Genomic DNA, 20,546 nt, shown 5'->3' with positions numbered 1-20,546 from the left:
ACAATGCCCCGAGGCAGCCATGGGACTTTGTGTTGCCTTCCTCCTCCTCCTCCTCTCTCTCCATAGCACCTCTTTTCGTCTCCCCTCTTCAATTTGCTCATCCAACACTCATTCTCCCTCTTACTTTCCATTTTACCGACTTCATCTCAAAACTTTTTTCACTTTCATTGCTTTTCCACTTTAAAAAAAAAATCTTCAATTAAATCACCAATAACTCTTACAGAGGGGGAGAAACTGTCTGTGTAGCTTGATGCCACAATATTTGGACAATAGCAGTAGTTTCTAAAGAAACAGTATACAGTATATGGCATTTCTTTAAAATGAATGAGACAAAACGGTTCTTAATTGCTTGAAGAATGACCCGTGTAACCTTGTTTCAGACAGCCAGCACTTACGCCTTCCTCACGCTTTGTCCGTCAGAGGAAAAGTCCCTGGGTCCTATTCATCTGGGAGAGAGAAGAGAGTTGTGAAGCCGCCGTGCACATAGACTGTGAACACAGAGGGGAGCAGGTCAAGGCCAGCGCTAGGACAGAGGGAGGAAGAGGTGCTCATTTTTTTTTTTTTTCACTTCAATCACCAGACCATTTCTGTATAAGATCTGACGCTTTTGTCCCTCATGTGAAATCTAGCATAGACTCACTCAAGGGTGTCAAGGGGTTTCTTTTTGTGACTTTTGAAGTTTCTTGCTTTCTTTTGAGTATGCTCATTGTTCATCTTTGACTGTCTTCATTTATCAGCCCACTTTAGTGCTGTTCTCTGTGGCAAATTGGCAGTCTGTAGTCCCTCTAAAATCCACCATGAGCCAGGCCTCAGCAATTAGCAAGGATGCCATTAAGTGGAGATCAGGTATACCAGAGGAAACATTAATTAAAACATTAATGCATACACAAAAATAGTAAAATTGTAAAATCATTTTTACAATTATTTGAAGAGATTTATAATTATTGTTTCTTATAGTTATTGATGAAGACCCCTAGTTTTCTAGAATTTAACGAGAACTACACCAGCATTCTATCACTATTCTACTGCTTACCTGATTTGCTGGATTGTTCCACTATCTGAAATATTGTTATGGATTTTTTTTTTCTTCTCCATCTACACACTAAAATGCAGGATTCCACACTATTCCTTCATGTTGTCTCGACACAAATTGATTAAGTTATTGTTTAAGTTTATTTGTTTATTTATTAAGTTTAAGTGGATTGAATGTAAAACAAGTTTAAAAAACATTTTACTTTAAAAGTAAAATGTTAATATATTTTTTTACCTCACAACTAAAAATCCATTCACATTCACCATTGAATGCCCCTCTATATGAATAAATTCTGATAAATTATTGTGTCATTTTTACAATAGTGTTTATTAAATTAGTTAACTTTTTTTTGTTGATCAATCGAATTGTTGTGTCAACACTGTTTATAAAAAATGAACAAATCTGAAACAAAAATGAAACAAATTTATGTAATTAGTCTAAATCAGTTGTATATAGTTTCAATGTGTTTTATGCATCTTTTTTACATTGACAAGTTTAAGCTTGACATTTGTGTTATTTCTGTATATATAGTTAAAAAAAGAAAACTAAACGATTCTTTTTTTTGTGGTTTTGCACTTTTAAGCTATTAAACTAGTTAATATTGATTTATGACATGCATAAACTTCAAGCTGGGGATGTACGGATTTTATTGATTTATGGCATTTGAAAATACTCAAAAGAAAGACAGCGCAGCATGTAAAAATACTAAGATATACCATGGCGGAATTGTTCTATGGCTGGATGTACATTGTAAACGCGCTATAGAAATAAAATATAAATGTTATCATGTAAAACGTTACATTTTAAACAGATTTTTTTCTATTTATGTGTAATTTTAAAATTTACAATATATAGTATGATATAAGGCCATGATTTGGAAAGAAAAAAAATCTATAATGTTCATGAAGATTTGAATTATTTGCTGTATTCAAAAATATTAATATTTTAATTTAAATATTAAATATTTATGTGAATATTTTTAAAATGTAATTTATTAAGAGCTTTTAAAAGTATTCATAGAGAAATTGTGATTTATTTATTCATTTTTTAATGGAAATAAAAATTCACAACTATACTGCAGCAAAAATGTATACTTTCGGAAAGCACTGCAAAGCCTTGTGCACTGAGACTTATATTCAATCCCTTGTACATGCCGATCAACCATCAACATCTGCATGTGATCATCTGCTTACAATATTGTAAATCCGCAAATATGTTCATTCTGCTCAGTGCGTCTGTGTAAATACATGATATATTTGCTCTGATGTGGCTTCTGTGCAGTATAAAAGCTACTCTAGACATTAACCATAATACCGTTGGCTCGTGTTGGTTGTTCTCTTTCTCCAACTTTCTCTTTCTGCATCTCAGTCTGGATTGGCAGAGTATTAATCCAAGGGTCTGAATTTGGGGTTCTAATCCCTGATGGAGTATCAGAGGGAGTCTCTCATTTTAAGCTCAAGAGAGCCGTCTGTGTGTTTTTAAATGAATGGATAGGTTTTAAACCCTCCCCAGCATTTCCTGATGTTTAAATTAAGACTACCTATCCTGTCCCTCCCTTCAGGATTTTACGATCTCAGCATTTGCCAAAATAATCAATAGGAGCTTTCAGTTTTTAAAAAAATGGCATCAGATTTCCTGCACATTTTGAATATCCTAGATTGCTTAACTTCTAGATGCATTAACCATTACATACCGTATATAGTCAGGATACAAATGAAAAGCTCAATTTAACTTAATCAGTTAGCTATATTTTTTACAAAAGTAGAGTAGATTACCTTTATAAAATGCATATACAAACAATTCATTGCTCTAAATCTCATGATATTGTTGTTGATTTACATGAGAGCCCATACATATATATATATATATATATATATATATATATATATATATATATATATATATATATATATATATATATATATATATATATATATATAGCAAAATCATGAAGAGATTGTTTGCATTTGAAATCGCATACTAGTTGAGTAATTATTATGACTGGCTTTGAATTTACTTCACGGCTGTTTGTAAAGTAAGTTTTGTCATTACTGGTTGCTTCAATTTCCTATATTCTCTAAATTATCTACCCGCCTCTTAAGTCATTAGTCATGACATATAGGAATACTGTTTCCAGGACTGGGTCCAAACTGCTACTGATTTGAATTGAGAAAATATTCATTTATGAAAAATTTTTAGTCATATCATATATTAAAGTGAGTTTTATATCAAATCATGGTGTACACAACCAATATTTTAACAATTTGTAAAAAAAAAAATCACTTTCTGGCCATCTGACATTAGGCATGCATGTATTTATTGCGATCATGAATTCCGAAAGTATTACCATTTGTTGAGCCTCCCTGTACAGTTTGTTATAGCGCTTTGACCCGGAAGCCACACTTAGCGGATAGGCCATCCAGATACTTTTTGCCTACTGAATTTGTACATACTATTTAGCTCTCATACTGTTTCACATAAAGCATAGTATGATAGTATGCCATTCTATTCAGAAAATCCTATCTTCAGTGCCAATAAAATAACAGCCTGTCATCACGGCTAGATTTATGAAAAGCAAGACTGAAGTGAATTGGAGAAAGAGAAAAGGATCTATAGAAGGACATAAACAAGCCATTGTGTGTCTGTGTTTTGCTAAACTGTAGCTGCCGGGTTAACAGTTTCATTCTTTCTTTTTCTCCATCCCCCTCTCCCTATGTTAAGTTTGATTAGGTGACCACAGTTACATATTCCCCATAGGAGATGAAAAAGGGCAGCCGTTTCCTGTGAAAATAGAGCGGGACACAAAGAGCTCTTTCAGGGTTTGGGCGGCCCGTTGCAGAAGCTCCTTCATGCCCCCAACGCCAGCCTGCCTGACTCACAGAGACCCAGCCAGAGACTGACACAGGTCCCAGCCCAAACGCACAACATTTCCACATCCTCCCAGCTTCTTACACTCGCTGACACCAACTATTAATACACCCAAAATGCAGCTATTGCTCGTTCAGGAGCAAAGGCGTTGAGTTTACATCAGGTATGCTTACATGTACAGTTGAAGTCAGAATTATGACCCCTACTGTTTATTTTTTACCCCAATTTCTATTTAACGGAGAGAATATTGTTTTCAACACATTTCTAAACATAATAGTTTTAATGACTCATCTCTAATAACTGATTTATTTGATCTTTTCCATGATGACAGTACATAATATTTTACTAACTATTTTTCAAGACACTTCTACAGTATTTAGCTTAAAGTGATATTTAAAGGCTTAACTAGGTTAATTTGGATATCTGGGCAGGATAGGGTAATTAGGCAAGTCATTGTATAACGATGGTTTGTTCTGGAGACTATTGAAAAAAAATCTATAGTTTAAAGGGGCTAATCATTTTGTCCTGTTTAAAAAAATCAAAAACTTCTTTTATTCTAGCCAAAATAAAACAAATAAGATTTTCTTCAAAAGAAAAAATATTGTCAGACATACTGTGAAAATTTCCTTGTTCTGTTAAGACATCATTTGGGAAATATTTAAAAAGGAAAACAAAGTTCAAAGGGGGGCTAATAATTCTGACTTCAACTATATCACAATAGTGTAATTTAACTCCTTCAACATTGCACATTTGCTTGTATTAATTTAGCAAGTGTAATCCAAAACAACTTTTTTCAATATCAAGGGATATCACCCCAAAGGGTTTTAAGGGATACATCATAAAGCGTACCAATACACAGTACATGATGTATCTGAAATAGTGTAGTTTAGGGATCTGTTTTTTTTTTTTTCTTTTATGGCAGACATTAAGTGATAGAAGGACATGTGGAAAACCAATATTATTAAAATAATTAATACATATACAGTATAAATACATGCAGACTACTGTTTTTAAAGTTTGAGATTGGAAGGCTCTTTTTTGTATGTTTTTGAAGTTTCTCTGCTGAACTTGCATTTATTTAATCAAAAATGCAATAAAATTGGTAACAATGTGAAATATTGTTTCTATTTATAATAACTGTTTATATATATTTATCTGGGGCGAGGCTGTGGCGCAGTAGGTAGTGCTGTCGCCGCACAGCAAGAAGGTCGCTGGGTCGCTGGTTCGAACCTCGGCTCAGTTGGCGTTTCTGTGTGGAGTTTGCATGTTCTCCCTGCCTTTGCGTGGGTTTCCTCCGGGTACTCCGGTTTCCCGGTCCAAAGACATGCGGTACAGGTGAATTGAGTAGGCTAAATTGTCCGTAGTGTATGAGTGTGTTTGTGAATGTGTGTGTGGATGTTTCCCAGAGATGGGTTGCTGCTGGAAGGGCATCCGCTGCTTAAAAACTTGCTAATAAGTTGGCGGTACATTCCGCTGTGGCGACCCCGGATTAATAAAGGGACTAAGACGACAAGAAATTGAATGAATGAATGAATATATTTATCTACACTCTAAATAAGAATTTAAAATGAGTTGAAACCATTCTTACGTTTTTGGGGGGACAACTTAAATGTTTTTTGTTCAATCCACTTAAATTTGTAAAAACGATTACACTAACTTAACATTTACATTTGTGCTGGGACAACATGACGAAATTGTGTAGAACCCATTTTCTTTTTTACAGTCTTGTGGCCTGTAAAAGGTGCATAAAAGATTTTGGGAACAGTGGCTTTTGTTTTGTATTTAATCCCTAAATTCTCAATTTTCCAACCAAATTTGAACCAAGTTTCTATTTTTTTCCTTCAAATTTTATTTTCTATTATAGGTCTATTACAAATCATTTACAGGACCTTTTGCATATGCTCGTATTTCCCCCTTTTGGCATATATGTAACCTTTGTATCAAACAGCTTAATGAGAGCTAGTTTAATTTAGCAAGTTGTAGAGACTGTACTAACTGTGTGTCTATGAGCAAAACAGTATAATAGAGACTTTGCAATGCCCTGACAACTTAATAGCAGATTAGTTCCCTATAACTTTCTTTCAAAAACTATAGAAATCTAAAAATACTCAGTCAGGGTGCAACCTGCTGGATCAGAAAAGACTGGAAAGATGGCAAAACTTGGATAGTTTTTTCTTCTTGGACCATGAACATTGTCTGGATACGCATTCTATACTTCGGAACTAACAAGAAGAAAGAATGTTTTTCATTTACACCTAAACACCATTGCAACCAAGCTAAAGACTTTCTGTATAGAGTTTCATCTCTACAAACGCTCCTCACCATTCAGCGACCGGTTTAGACGGCTGAGTGAAAACACAAGTGAATCATACTTATTAGCTCAGTTGAGGCTCTCTTCAATGAATCACACCCATTGTATGTTAATACACCCATAACTGAATTACTGTGACAGCAGCCAGCCATATTTAGTTCCCTACGTTTGGCAGTTGTCCCAAAAGGCGAAGAAGGACAGTCTGCCTCATAAGAGCTCTCCCCCATTTAGACTAGAGGTATGACAAACAAACCCAATGGATGTTTATGCTAGGAAACGTCAGATGCCGCACTATATATAGGCAAAGCTGAATGACTCACAAGCAGTCAACAGATGTGGTTGCTTTTGACCGAAAAATATTCCGTTCTTTGTGTCAAATGAATCAAGAAAAATGCTTATTTTTGGTCAGCAGAGGTGTAAAACGTCTCCTGCGTTAGGCCTTTATCAAACCAACACATCGACTTTTGTTTTTTTTTTTTAGCAAAGAGCCTGATTTCTCTCATTAAGATTGCGCTCTTATCGAGAACAAACGGCCGTCAATATGGCCACACTCAAGCGTCAGATCTCCTGCGTTGAAAATCAGTTGGTCTGGTGAGCTGAATCTGGGTTGGAGGAGTTTTAAAGGCTTGAGGAGTGTTTGAGTGGCGTATAAAAGCTCTCTCCCTCTCTTGCCTTGATCTCTTACTGTAACACACCATCTGCACATCTGTCGCACGACGTTAACACTGCCCGCCAACACGGTCTGTTTGTCCCATTCTTTATATCCTCTTCCATTCTTTAAAGGTTAATAGAAAAATGCTTGCCACAAAAGGTGCTGTTGTGAAGAACCAGGCCTCGCTGGAGGCATGAGAGTAAATATGTCTCTGAGCACCCCCGTGATAGCCCTTCGGGATGGCTTTGGACAGGGGGGTTATTGCAGAAAATTCCCAGGCATTTGTTCTCGAGTGGATCCGCCGAACAACCGCATGTTGCAGCTAATGTGGGTGTGAAAGCTGCAATCTGCCAACAAAAAACCCAGTTTTGTGGGTTAAAGCCTTTTGGTGTTCGAAGACGCACTTTAGCGGTCAAAGGGTCTCGTCGCTGAGGAATGTTGCATTATGAAATGTGGTGAATGCAGAAATTCCTTTGAAAGGAATGATCAAAGTTTTCTTTCTGGAAGCGTAAAATGAAATAAATAAATGTAATATTAGAGTGAACCTGCAAAGTGTCAACGGGTTGACCTTAAACAGCGACATATATGATGTTAAATGTATACAAATCAAAAACATTTCATTTTTAGTGTTTGCATCATAGTAAAAGTGATTTTATGAACATGTAATGCATATTAAATGTAAGTTAATGGTATAATAGTAGCTCTTGTGAAAATAAACATATATTGTATAACTGATCATGAAGGTCTATATGAAGTTTATTTATAACGTAATTTCGAGAGGATCACGTGCTTATGATTGCTTGCGGCTGGTCCCTCATTGTCCAATTTATGATTCACCAATCAGATGATTCCTAAGCCACTATAAATACCCTAGATTCCACATAACAGCCATCTTCATTTTTGAGAATCCCCCCTTCCACCCAAACTCCTCCTTTCCTAGATGGGTGACACGGTGGCCCAGTGGTTAGCACTGTTGCCTATAGCAAGAACGTCACTGGTTCTAGTCCTTACCAAGCCAGCCGACGTTTCTGTGCGGAGTTAACACATTCTCACCATGCTCACGTGGGTTTCCCACGTGTTACCTCGTTTGGCATGCCAAACAAGCTTTGTAATCAATCATTAGCTAAGTGTGAACTCTTGAAATTATTTTCACTTTTTTGTGTGATTTACATCTCATTTCGAGGCGATTGTACTTGTAATCTGCATGTAAACCTTAAATCATATTAACCTGAAATATATGGCGTTTCTAATTCCTAACAGTCCTTATTAAACATTATACATCACATGCATTAATGTTTATATACAAAATTAACAGTAGTTATTGAAAATAAATTAGTAGTTTGGAATTGGGATCATAATGTGGAAATACACTGTGTGTGAGTAGTGCAGGTCAGAAAAAGTAGATTTCCTTTTTTATGTATAGTTAAAGTCAGAATTATTAGCCCCCCTTTGAATGCTTTTTCTTTTTTAAATATTTCCCAAAATATGTTTTAAATTAAATTATTAGCCCCTTTATACTATTTTTTTTCGATAGTCTACAGAACAAACCACCATTATACAATAGCTTGCCTAATTACCCTATCCTCAAATTTTCACAGTATGTCTGACAAAATGATTAGCCCCTTTAAGCTTTATATTTTTTTCAGTAGTCTCCTGAACAAACCATCGTTATACAATAAATTGCCTAATTACCCTATCCTGCCCAGATATCCAAATTAACCTAGTTAAGCCTTTAAAAGTTGAAGTAAAGCTGGATAGAAGTGTCTTGAAAAATATCTAGTCAAATATTATGTACTGTCTTCATGGCAAAGATCAGTTATTAGAAATGAGTTATTAAAACTATTATGTTTAGAAATGTATTGAAAAAAATCTTCTCTTTGTTAAACAGAAATTGGGGTAAAAATAAACAGAGGGGCTCATAATTCTGACTTCAACTGTAAAAATAATCATCAAGTCTTTTAAAGGGCACCTATTTTATCTCTTTTTCAAGATTTAGGATAAGTATTTTGTGTCTTCAGAATGTGTCTGTAAAGTTTCAGCTCAAAACACCTACAGTATCAGATTATTTATTATACCTTTCAGAATATTGGAATTTTCTGCTCTGGACACCATGTAGCTGTTTTTGTTGCCTGTGCCTTTAATGCTAGTTGATGATCACAGAGATCTTAACAGATATTTTAATCCCAGTTGCTTTGCGCACATCCTGTCTTGTTGATATGATTATACGCATTACTACGGAGACATGTTACTATGCGGCTGTCAATCAATTTGGTGGGCGGGAGAACTGCTCTCCTACATCACGTTGCAGTGGGCCTCAAAATGGGAGGGATTTAGATCTTATTGTCAAAAATTTTTTAAAAAGAGTCTTATTGTCTTTATATTACCCAAATATGACTGTGGACACACTATACCTACACACATTTCTGTCCAAACAGCTTAAAAAAGATTATTTTCATCATGCTGTAGGTACTCTTTAGCAGGAAAGTTTAAAAATTTCAAATTGAAAAATATTTGCAGTCATTCTCTTTTCATAAAGAATTTTGATGATGTTCCTGAATAAACCTGACATAATTTATTATTTTTCTTTTGCATATAAACTATTATGACCCTAAATGTCATTTTAATGAGTGTAAATCATGGTGTGAATGTATAATTGGTTTTTTTTTTTGCTTGTGTCTCTCTAGATTACACTGGCTTTGATGGATCTGTATTCAGCTCTATATTAAGGTTGTGTGACTGGACCACTTTGGTGGAAAACACATCGTCCCGAGAGACCAGCATTACCATGAGATCCTACCTGGAACAATGTGATCGGCCACGGGGCTGCCACCCCGCCTCCGTCCAACACTAGGTATATCAGCCACAGGAAGTCCCACACAGCCACTTCCTGTTGAGCTCACAAACAATAGCCATTGTCACTGGCTGATATGGTGTGACCTCAGCTCCGTCTGCCATGACTGGTTAACCATAAATCGTCCACCTTTTAAACAGCTTGAGCGCTGAAAGATTGACGAGGCCGCGGCGCCGAGGAGTGCAAACAAAAACAGAACGCACAAAAAAATAAAAAATCCCTGCTCGCTCAGAACGTGTCCAGGCAGTAAACAGCGTTGTTTGTCTGGGTTTTTTTCTTTATCAAACGGGGGGGAAGTTATCAGATGTCTGCAGAATCGCACCGTGTTTCAATTGTTCCATTGTCGTGTACAAGTCCGTTTCAAAACGTGGGTTTGGCGGATTGAACATTGGGAGCTGATAGACTTGAGCTGCCACGATGTACAGTCACCGCGTGTTATCTTGCGACGGTAGAGTCCTGCAAATTCTGCACACTGATCTATATCACACTGTTCACTGTGTGTAGAAGCTTTGGGGTCAAGGCGAAATCACATAACGTAAACAGTCGGCTCCAAAAGACTGGGATTGCACTGAAAATACTAAAAGAAACCCTGATAAAAAAATTTAAAATACCTCAATGCTTCTGATATTTCTATTTTAATTCTATATATTTTCACTTTCTATATTGGATGGGTTGTAAAGAGGTGGCTTTCTGTTTATTTGTATGTTTTATTTTATTATAAGTTTATTAACAATAAATAAATCAAATAAAAAAAATTTCTGGAAGCACTTTCACTAGCACCCAGAATAATAGCTATTATTATACATTATAAATGTTGTCAGATTTAATTATCTGTTAATAAAACAGCTATTAATTTTAATAGAAACATTTTCACAAGCACTCTCAGAGTTTTGCTTCTGTATAAATTGTAGTACTTTATTAAAATAACCTTTAATATTTAATTTTTGCTTTCTTACAATTAATACTAATTTAAAATCAGGATAATTCTCAGACATTTAGGTTCTTTTCTGTACATTTACAACAGAACTGAGTGCTGGAGAAGAGCGTGTTTCTCTTTTCGCAAACTCTGACCCCCCATCCCTTCATCCCCCCCTTTTCTGTACACGGCAGCTGCTGCCTTGATGCTTATGGGGATTAGACACAACTCTCACACAATCTGTCTCTCTGTCTCTGCTGCTCCCTGATGCGGCGCACAGGGTTGTGGGGCTGCTGTTTTACCTGGAGAGGTGAGGTATCATTTTAGTGGTGGCATTTGCCTTCCACACACTACTAAATAGTTCAATTCTGAGCCATTAAAAGGATAGTCTTGGCTGAATACTGGACGTCGAATGAGAAATTGCAGTTTGCTTTGCGGAAGATCACCTTAAGTTTGCAATTTACAGTACATGTGTGTGTTGCATGTGTGTGTGTGTAATTTCGTCTGAGGGAATACGGTTTAGGTTGATTGAGTTTTATCCCACCGCCAGCAAGAATATGTCACATTTTGACTTCTCTGTTGTGCACACAGAGCGGTCTTGTCACTTGCCCTGTGTGCGCGTGTGAGAGAAAGCGCATTTTTTGCACTCGCTGTCGGCTTTAGTTATTAGTCACTCACTCTATCAAGAGATGCTTTTCCCCCCTCCCAATGATTCTTTAGTAATAAAGCTTTAAGCAGACAGCTGTAAGCTGGAGACCAAATACATCCATATATTAAACATCTCCCAGGCTGTTTGATATGGGCTGATGAGAGACTGTCTGCATTTGTATCCTCCTCTCTAAATCCCTTCAGCATTAATCACTGTGCCTATAACACAGATAGGCTATTTAGATATAGAGAAAAAAGCAGACTGGAAGATTACCAAATTCCCATCTTATCTCCTGTGAAGACAAATGGGGGTCCCAAAACTCGCAAGACTTTAAACTACAACAAATAATATGGAGAATCCAATAATGTAACTCCCAAAATGAACATTGCAGGGCATTTATAACTGTGAAACTAAAACGGTTCTTTTTCTGGATTCGCTAGCTTGGAGAACTTGATCTGGCCGCCTTTGTGTTGGGATGATTGTTTGGTTTTAATAATAGTGAGCGGCTATATACTGGACATTAATGTCAGTTACATGTAGGGATAGATGGACTATCTTTTGAGGCTTGATCACCTATTGAAGGAATTTTATATTTCGTATAGTAAAATTTGAAGCTGTAGACTTTAAAAAATCAGTAACAATGTTACAAGCATCAAAGGATATTTAAAGTATATATTGTTAATGTGTCTATGTAATATCTACAATCTGTCTATACAGAGTATTTTCTAACAGGACTTGATCAATTTATTTTACTGACATTTCTATTGAAGCAACACAATGCAGTGCAAATTTCTCAATAGAGGTAAAACACCTGCAAAATGAATACTGTAAATAAATTCCTTTGTTTGAATATTATTGTATCTGAGCTATTGCAAAACTGTTAATACTTATAATTAATAATATTTATTATATTAATAATTATTTATAAAGCATTTTATAATTTTCTTATTTTCAATAATATTTTACTGTAAAACAATTTATACACACTGTATTACTTTGTTATAATATGATATCATAAATAGTAAATTATTAAATGATGCTATATTTCACCACGGGCATGGCAGAATTTTATTTATCTTCTTTTTTTTTGTTAGTTCAAAGATTTTAAAATTAATTTTATTATTCATTTTGACATTTATTTTTGCATCAGGCTTATCCTTATCACTTATTAATAGTTAGCATTCATATTCATGCCTCAATCTCAGAAAATTGGCATAAAAGCTGTGAATGGGGCGTTACAAAAGGATACACTATTTGTACCATACAGTATAAGTATCCAATAGGAGCTAATTAGAACCTTTTAAAAGGGTTTTCCCCAGTTTTGTAATTGTTTTTTTATTGTAAGTTAATGCTCCTATCTTACGATAAACACTTTAAAGATAAACCATATGATTTTTGACAACTTTTGAAATGTCATTTTTTTAAACAACAGATGGTTTTGCAGTACAACATTAGCTCCTGGTTTGTTAAGGCATGTCACATGAGAGAGAGTAAAATGAATCTGACCAGTTAATCGAGGATGTCAGTGACCAAGAAATTGAAGGATTAGTTCTGGGCAGTTTCTCGGATGGAAAGCACTGATATGGTTCATTTTGAACAGGACGCAGGATGCATAACTTTTCGTACTTTTGCGTAACTGTTTCCTTCATTCTGTTGCTTGGAATAGAACTAACGGATCTGTGTTTCCGACGTGGCGATGAGCTGTACATGATAAAGAGACACAAGAGTCCTGCAGTTTGGCTCTATAATTCAGTACCTGCCTGCAATGATACTCATGCACCGCTAGAGGTCAGCTATGACTGATATGGAGTGTGTAAAAATATCCTCTCAAGCCGCTCAATGTGATTTACATGCTGTACCTACATGCTTTACATGTTGTTATAAATACACGTGCATGTTCATAAAACATAATATGCAACAGATTAGATATGGCTTATTAATGGTGCAAGAGAAAATTCAAATGCTATAATTTTTGGGGGGAGAATTTTTCTTTCATCAAAAGATTAAGCATGAGGTTTTTAATATTCTACTGTGATTTAACCCAGTGAACTGTGAGCTGTACCTGTTTCATTTCACCCTGAATAATTGTCCTTAACTAATTACTCTTGAAGCTTCCTTATTTTTGTTTTGTGAAGCCCATAACATCAAAATACCTCAGTTGTGCTTTCTTTCTTTTGAAACTTTGATCTCCTCATCATCTAACAACATGGGACAATAATAACATTATTTCAATACCTGCAACCATAGGCTACTTCGTTTGTTTTCATGACAAAAGTCAGGAGGTTATTGTTCTATTTGAATGACAATAATGGCCTGATACATGCAAGTAAATAGCTAGCCTAAAAGTTTATCCACTATTTCCTTATTATGTGTTACGGTTAAAGTTTATTTGAAAACAAAACTGTTTGTTTAATTTTCACTTTAAGGTGTTTTACGTGATTTTAAGTGACGTCCGTATCATAAATAAAATAATGTAACATAGTTCTGTCCCAGTTGTCTAATATATTCTTATCTAAAGTATTTATTATTCTGTAAGAGAAAATCAGGTTCACATTAGCTGCTTAGGACTGCACACGTTCCCTGGCGCGCGCAGAGAAACCTGAAACGCGCGTGCGCGCGTACGTGAGGCGCGCTTCAAACTTTTGCCAAAACGTGACAACTGACTTTAAAACAGACTTATAATTGCGAAAAAAATTGACAAATTGTCGAAAAGAAACAATTCTGGGTAGGAAAAATCTATCTCATAATACATCAGACGTCTATTTTAACTTCAAAAATATGACAACAGGACAATTTATCATTTTAATCACTGAATAAACCTGAGCAAAAGATCCATGAAATGTAATGTTTCACTCAAATAATAAATTGCATTAAATGCTGACCTTATTGAATAATCCACGGATGTTTGTGTGGACAGATGAAATCAAATCGGTAGCAAATTTCATTTTAGGAATTAAACGTGCAGATTTGTAAGCAAATGCCTGGTCGTTATCTGAGTTATCTTTTGCTTCCAAATGAACCGAACATGTATTATAATGAAGGCTTTAGCCTGCTGGTAAATACATTGTCTAAGTATAAATATTAACACTCTAATATCTGTTTGTATACACTCATTTTAAGCACAACCCAAAACATTTTGACTACAAAGGCGTGTTGTGTAATATAGATGCGCGTGACTTGACAGGTGAATTAAAACAAACGGCGCGTGTGGGAAACTGCTACTGCATGAGCTCATGACGGGCGCGCGACTAACACCTGTGCGCATCCTTGCGCCTCCGGCACACAGGTATAAACATTACACCTCATGACAGTAATTTAACCAAGATTAAAGAAGTTCACGCATTAACATGCCGGTAGCTCGCCAGGGAAGATGATAGAACGATTATTGACATTCAAAAATCCCTCGTTCTGTAAATAGGCTATGCTTTAATATAAGGCACCTGGAAGGGCTCGCACTTATTAGACCGCAGTAAAGAAGCGTTCAAGGACAACTGTAAATAACAAAGTGTGTCAAAACTGCGCTCACTCAAAATTAGACGTCCCAAATCCAGTCCTCGCATACTTAATCTGGGTTCTACTTATTATGTTTTGATAAGTGCAAATGTCGTGTGCTGTCGCCTTTATAGCTTTCGATGCGCCCTCAGGTAAGAGCGCGCGCACACCAAACTGCTTTGAACTGCATGTAGCGCTTTAGCCAAGCCCAGTGTGCTGGATTTAAATGGTCCAGTTTTGTCACATTTGCTTTGCTCAACCGAGCACTGGCGCTAAGGTAACCACTCTTGGCTCAGAGCCTGTTGTTTAGAACACGAAACAAATTGACTTCTCCTCCCCCAAGTCTTTGCCTTTTGTAATTTTGCTTTGGCGTTGTTGTTTGTGTGTGACCAGCCCTGGGATTTCACCTCGTCCTTGAGAGACCAGCGCAAATCAACACAGATAAGACATCCCGACCCTGTTCACCTAACCCGGAGGGTCGTTTTCCTTCGAGACACGTGGACGGAGACGTACGCGACACTAGGTGAGTGATTCCAGACCGCATTGAACTTTAACTTGTGATGTGTGCGTGTTTTGTCGTGGTCGGTAGACTGGCGCGCGCGGAGCTGCTGCTCGCGTGACTGCCTGTTGTTGAGCACCGTTAACGGGCAGGGGCTCCGCGATCTCTCCCCCTCTCTCTCAGTCAGCTATTGCGATCTTTCCCCCATTCCTTAGTCAGAGTAATCCATCTGGGATTAAAGCGCGTTAACCCTCCAATCATCAGCAGCTCGATCATTCCTGCCCCAAACAGCAGCAGATCTCAATCCAAAGGCTGTCTCAGTTTCACTATCCTCATCAGCTAGTTACACAGTTATTGATTATTTTTCATTTAGATGCTTTTGCATATGCCAAAAGGCTCTTTGCTATGTTTTCTACTAAGTCACATTTTTATGCACATTTGAAGTGTTAAATGTACTGTGAAATCCACTTAATAAATTAAACACTATGAAATAATTGAATATTCAAAATAAAAATATAATATATAAAATTCTAAAATATAGTGATAAGACAGAATAATAATAATAGTAATAATAATAATGATAATGATAATAATAATAGTAATAATAATAATAATAATAACTTTTGTTCTTTCCTAATATAAAGAAAAAAGTATAATTTTTACAATGTGTAATTAGTGCAACAAGACATTACTTAAATATATTTACAGAGAGCTTTCACATATTTTAAAACATCTTTTGAAGTTCTCCTGTTAATCAGTGTATGTTATCATAGCACACGCGTATCTGAGCTGAAGTGCACTTAATCATAATTTGTGGAAACAATCTTCTAAAGTGAACATAAGAGGCTCTGATGAATGTTGTTTTACTTTTAAAACGAAACTTCATGAAGTTGATCCACCGCCTTGATTCATCCAAAGAGACTTTGAGTTAAGTCTTAAAAGTTAAATAGTTAATTAAATAGTTGTACAGTGTGTGCATTTTTTGTACTCACAAATACTACTTGCACTGAAAACATACAGAATTTAAACCTTTTAATGGATCTTGCCGCTGTATATATGATCGCGGTGAACTCCATCATAAAATCCAGCTGTTGAGTTCACACATAAATCTTATGAAAAATTAACGCTGACTTGTGTGGAGAGGAGAGAAGTAATTTGCTGAAGTAAGTCATATATTACCGTGTTGGCTCTAATATGCTGGTGATTGATTTCAGTGTTCACAAATTCATAAACGCTGTGATAAAGTAGTCAGGTAATCAACTGGTGTGATTTCTATAATTTATTATAGGAATTAATTGTAATGTAATAGGAAGATGAGGGTTCTGTGGGCAAAAAAAGAAAAAAGTTAATATGAATTCTGGTTGTAATTCACAATGTTTTCTGTTGTTTTGTCAGAATGATTTTACTATCGCTCTCTTTTTTTTAGTGGTGTCTTGTTAAATTCACTGGGGCTCTTCCTTTTTTGGCCAATGTTTTATTAACACTTTGCATAAAGTGAGTTTTGGCTATTACCCACAAAGCCTTGCCTCATCATTCTGTCATAATTTGCATAATAAGATTTTTTCATTTTTCCCTTTTCTCAGGCACTTACAAGAGCCCCTCTTTTTGAGTGTTTCTCCATTTAAAATCCATTGACTTTATTCTTCCATTGTGACTTTGAATAAATTCTTCTCTGATAAGTACATAACCAGACATTTGATCTTGAATGTAGCTGTTTAATATCAGAATTCCAACAGAAACTCCCAATAAAAAAAAGACCTGCCGAAAATATCATGCTGTAAGAGTTATTTTAGGCCATGTTAGTTGCAGAGTTTCTCCATATCTCAACGCAGAATCAGGGATTGGTTTCCGATTGCAGGGAGGGAGAGAAAAATCACTGTGCATGTGCTCTCTCTCTCTCTCTCTCTCTCTCTCTCTCACACTAACTTACTAATTTACTCCTGTCAGACAGATATTATAGGCCAGGTATAGTCTTTATCCCATAGTCCGCATCTGAAATGATTCTGTCAACCGCCAAAAAAAACAAAAAAAGTTTTTAAAATGTAATTAATTAAATGCAGGAAGACTGGAAAAAGTTTTTGAGCACTATCTAGGGCAATTTTTATTTTGATTTGTTGAAAAGCAGATTATAATGTATTATAAATTTATAAAATTATTATAAAATGATCACAGCTGCTCTCGCAGCTGGTCTCGCATTAGTAATCATTGCTAGACCAATCAGATATCATTTCTAGACCAATCAGATGTCATTGCTAGACCAATCAGATGTATTCTAGCCTCCAATAAATAAATACATTCATCCTACCGTCCTTATCTTCATTTTGAAGAATCCCCCCATACACCCCATATCCTCTTTTCCTTCTTAACCAGGGGGAGCTCTCGAGACCTATCTGATCTTAGACCCACTGTCATCCTACAGTAAATGACCAGGCAGGAGCCCTGGGCTCAAGTCTCTTCGAGCTCAGGTTTCTCTCCTAGGACAGCATGCCAAATTCGCAAATTGTATCAAGCAATAGCTAAGTGTCAACTCTTGAAATAGAAGTTTTAAAGAATGTCAACTGCTCTTTTCAGTGTGATCATAATGAATGGGAACTTAAGCTTGGTTCACATCAGATGTGAAACATTGCATCACTCACTTTATATACTCACAGGCAGTGTTAGGTAAAGTTACTTTGCAAAGTAATGCATTACAATATTGAGTTACTCTCCTAAAAAGTAACTTGCGTTACTTAGTTGCTTTTTATAGTACGTAATGCGTTACTTTTGCGTTACTTTTTTTTACCAGGCTGAGGCTGGTGATTACTTACTAAACTTGCAGGTTTTTTTAAAATTGCTCTGCCATGAACAACACGCTGTATAACCTACACCATTATTTACCTTAAAAAACACAATGAAAATGAATAATGTAGGATACTGTTGTCTTTTGAGAAGTTCCTACATGTCGTGTGTATATACAGATTAATGAAATTTGAAATGCTGCTTTTTGTCTTATTAGTGACATACAAACCATTTTCAAGTACAATTCCTTTTTTTCTTGTGTTCAAAATAATGAAAGCATTCTCTCATCTTAATTATAATTAATCAATTTACTTTTTAAAAGCTAACTAATTAAACAAAAAAATTAAGTTGTTTTGTATTTTTGTTAAATTTACTCAAATATTATAACAAATTTTTAAGTGATGCGTTACTTTACTTGTAGAAAAGTAATATTATTATGTAACTCATGTTACTTGTAATGCGTTACCCCTAACACTGCTCACAGGATGTTTTTCACCTCATGCATATTTTTTTGTCAAGTTTTTTTTTTTACTTGGTTGGAACATGCAATTGAGGCAAATTCTACACATTCGAAAACAACTTGTTGCATATTCTGTGTCCATATTCTGGCCCTGTTTCCACCTGTTACGTGTGTTTTCAGTCATCTGAACACAAGTGGTTAACAGAGAGGAATTACAGTTTCTACCTGATTTATAACGGCTTTCTTGTGACATCAAGAGCTTTCTTTCTTATTTTGTCATGCTCTACTACTGTCGCTGACAACTTTGCAACTGACTGGCACTATTTGACTTATAATGTTTGAACCCAAATGTGGCTTATGAGCGAGCAGGAAAACAAGTGAATGAAAAGGAAGTGAATTTGATTCCGATCATTGTGTGCTTTATGTAAAACACCGAGATATAGGAATACCTTGTTTTGGTGCGTTTTGTTCACAACACATCTCGTATAGATCATGCTAGGTCAGTTGGTGAACCGTAGGTAGTCTTTTCTGGCTGTTTGAACACATGAGTGTTTAACAATCCAATCAAATGAGTTTTTGACCACCTGTGGAAGAAGTTAAAAGTGGGCAAGTTCAAATGCTGTCGATCCTGTTTACATCTGTATTCCTACATTTGTTATGGGATTTGATGAAAATACAGTTTAATATCAGGTATAAACAGGACCTAATCTGACTTTTTTGCATTCATCTTTTTCTTTGTATTGTGTGCCTAACTATTGTAGTCAAGTCTTCTTTTTAATTTTTTTTCCCCCATTACACAGCATTAAAAACGCTTCTGTAGAGATTGCGTTTCCCCCCTAATTTTGCATTGTTAAATATATGTTGTAAAAGTGTTATACATGTATTTTAGTAATTATTCCCCGAAAAAAAATTCTCCTTTTTTTGTTCTGCATGAGAAAAAAATTCAAAAGAGTTTGGAACAACATGAGGGTGAGTAAAAGATGACACAGTTGGTTTTTTGGGTTAACTGTCCCTGTAAGGTGGGTTGACCCTCAGGAACAGAAGAACAGATCTGAATCCTTTTCGCCCACCACATCTCCTCTGTTGCCCGTTTGAACTGTGTGTTGATCACAGGACAGGAAACGGTAAACAAATTCTTCAACATGTGGCAGCCTGCTAGAGCATACTTTTCCATTTCTATCTCCCTCTCTTCATCGCGAGTGAAAAGCTTGCACTTCCTCCCACCTCCCTTACTTATACTCTCTCTCTCTCTCTCTCTCTCTCTCTCCCTCTCTCCCTCTTTCTCTCTCTCTCTCTCTTCCCCTCTCTCCAAAAAGCCAGCAGGAAGATAGTGCTAGCAGATCTTGGACTACACTGAATAGCATTTGCCAAGACATATGAATTATAAGGCTAATGGGCTTAAAAGGCTTGTCTTAACATTGTCTCTACTTAACCATGCAGAAGCTGGCTTACAGAATGGCAGAAATAGATTGGGAACCGAAATACCCCAATTTTGAGGTCAGGATTAGAATGGATGAAAGACACTAAGTTTCTTTACGAAACCATAAAATATTCAATTGTTGGCAAATTGAGAGAAATCTCTCCCCACTGCTCTATTCTTGCGAGTCGCCTGCCAAGCGTATTGTGATTGTGTTTTGACATACAACTGATGCGATTCTTCTCATACCCACAGAATCTGGGACAGGTCGTCATTATCAGGAGGGGTGTGGGGGGGGAGATGTAGTGAGAACAAAGTAACTGAGTTTCTGGGCTCGGATTGTGCAGGCAGCCCAGCGGTGAAACTCTGGCCATGTGTTCGGGCCGTCGCTCTGGTGGCTTTGGGCCGGACGTCCGCACAGCTGTGTGTGACCCGTGATGCTTGTGCTCCCTGCCCCAGTTCGGGACACATCCAGGGCTCCGATTGGATGCTTGTGCATCTGTGCCTTGTGCTTATTGGTTCTTAGAGCTTACTGAACTCTTTCTACTAGTGGGGTCCAGTGTTTGAGTTTAGTTGGATGGGATCTGAGGATCATTCCTGGCAGTTCCAGTTCTGTGGCA

General features: G+C 36.4%; 1 protein-coding gene across 31 annotated transcripts in view; it reads left to right on the top strand.

The window, feature by feature from the left end:
• Nucleotides 1-14,953: 14,953 nt before the first annotated feature.
• The window catches only part of sox5 (SRY-box transcription factor 5), a 234,835-nt gene continuing 229,242 nt past the window's right edge, over nt 14,954-20,546 (top strand). For 19 of the 31 annotated variants that reach the window (XM_073946570.1, XM_073946562.1, XM_073946553.1 and 16 more), the window contains exons 1-2: nt 14,954-15,049; nt 15,166-15,295. The gene's annotated coding sequence lies outside the window, so the exon portion shown is untranslated. Of the gene's footprint in view, nt 15,296-20,546 lie in introns of all 31 variants that reach the window. The other 12 variants (XM_073946565.1, XM_073946548.1, XM_073946568.1 and 9 more) reach the window with 3 other exon arrangements.

This window comes from Danio rerio, chromosome 4 (genome assembly GCF_049306965.1).
Source record: "Danio rerio strain Tuebingen ecotype United States chromosome 4, GRCz12tu, whole genome shotgun sequence".
NCBI lineage: Eukaryota > Metazoa > Chordata > Actinopteri > Cypriniformes > Danionidae > Danio > Danio rerio.
The sequence above is the reverse complement of the archived record's forward strand: the minus strand, read 5'-3'. Positions and strand labels throughout refer to the sequence as shown.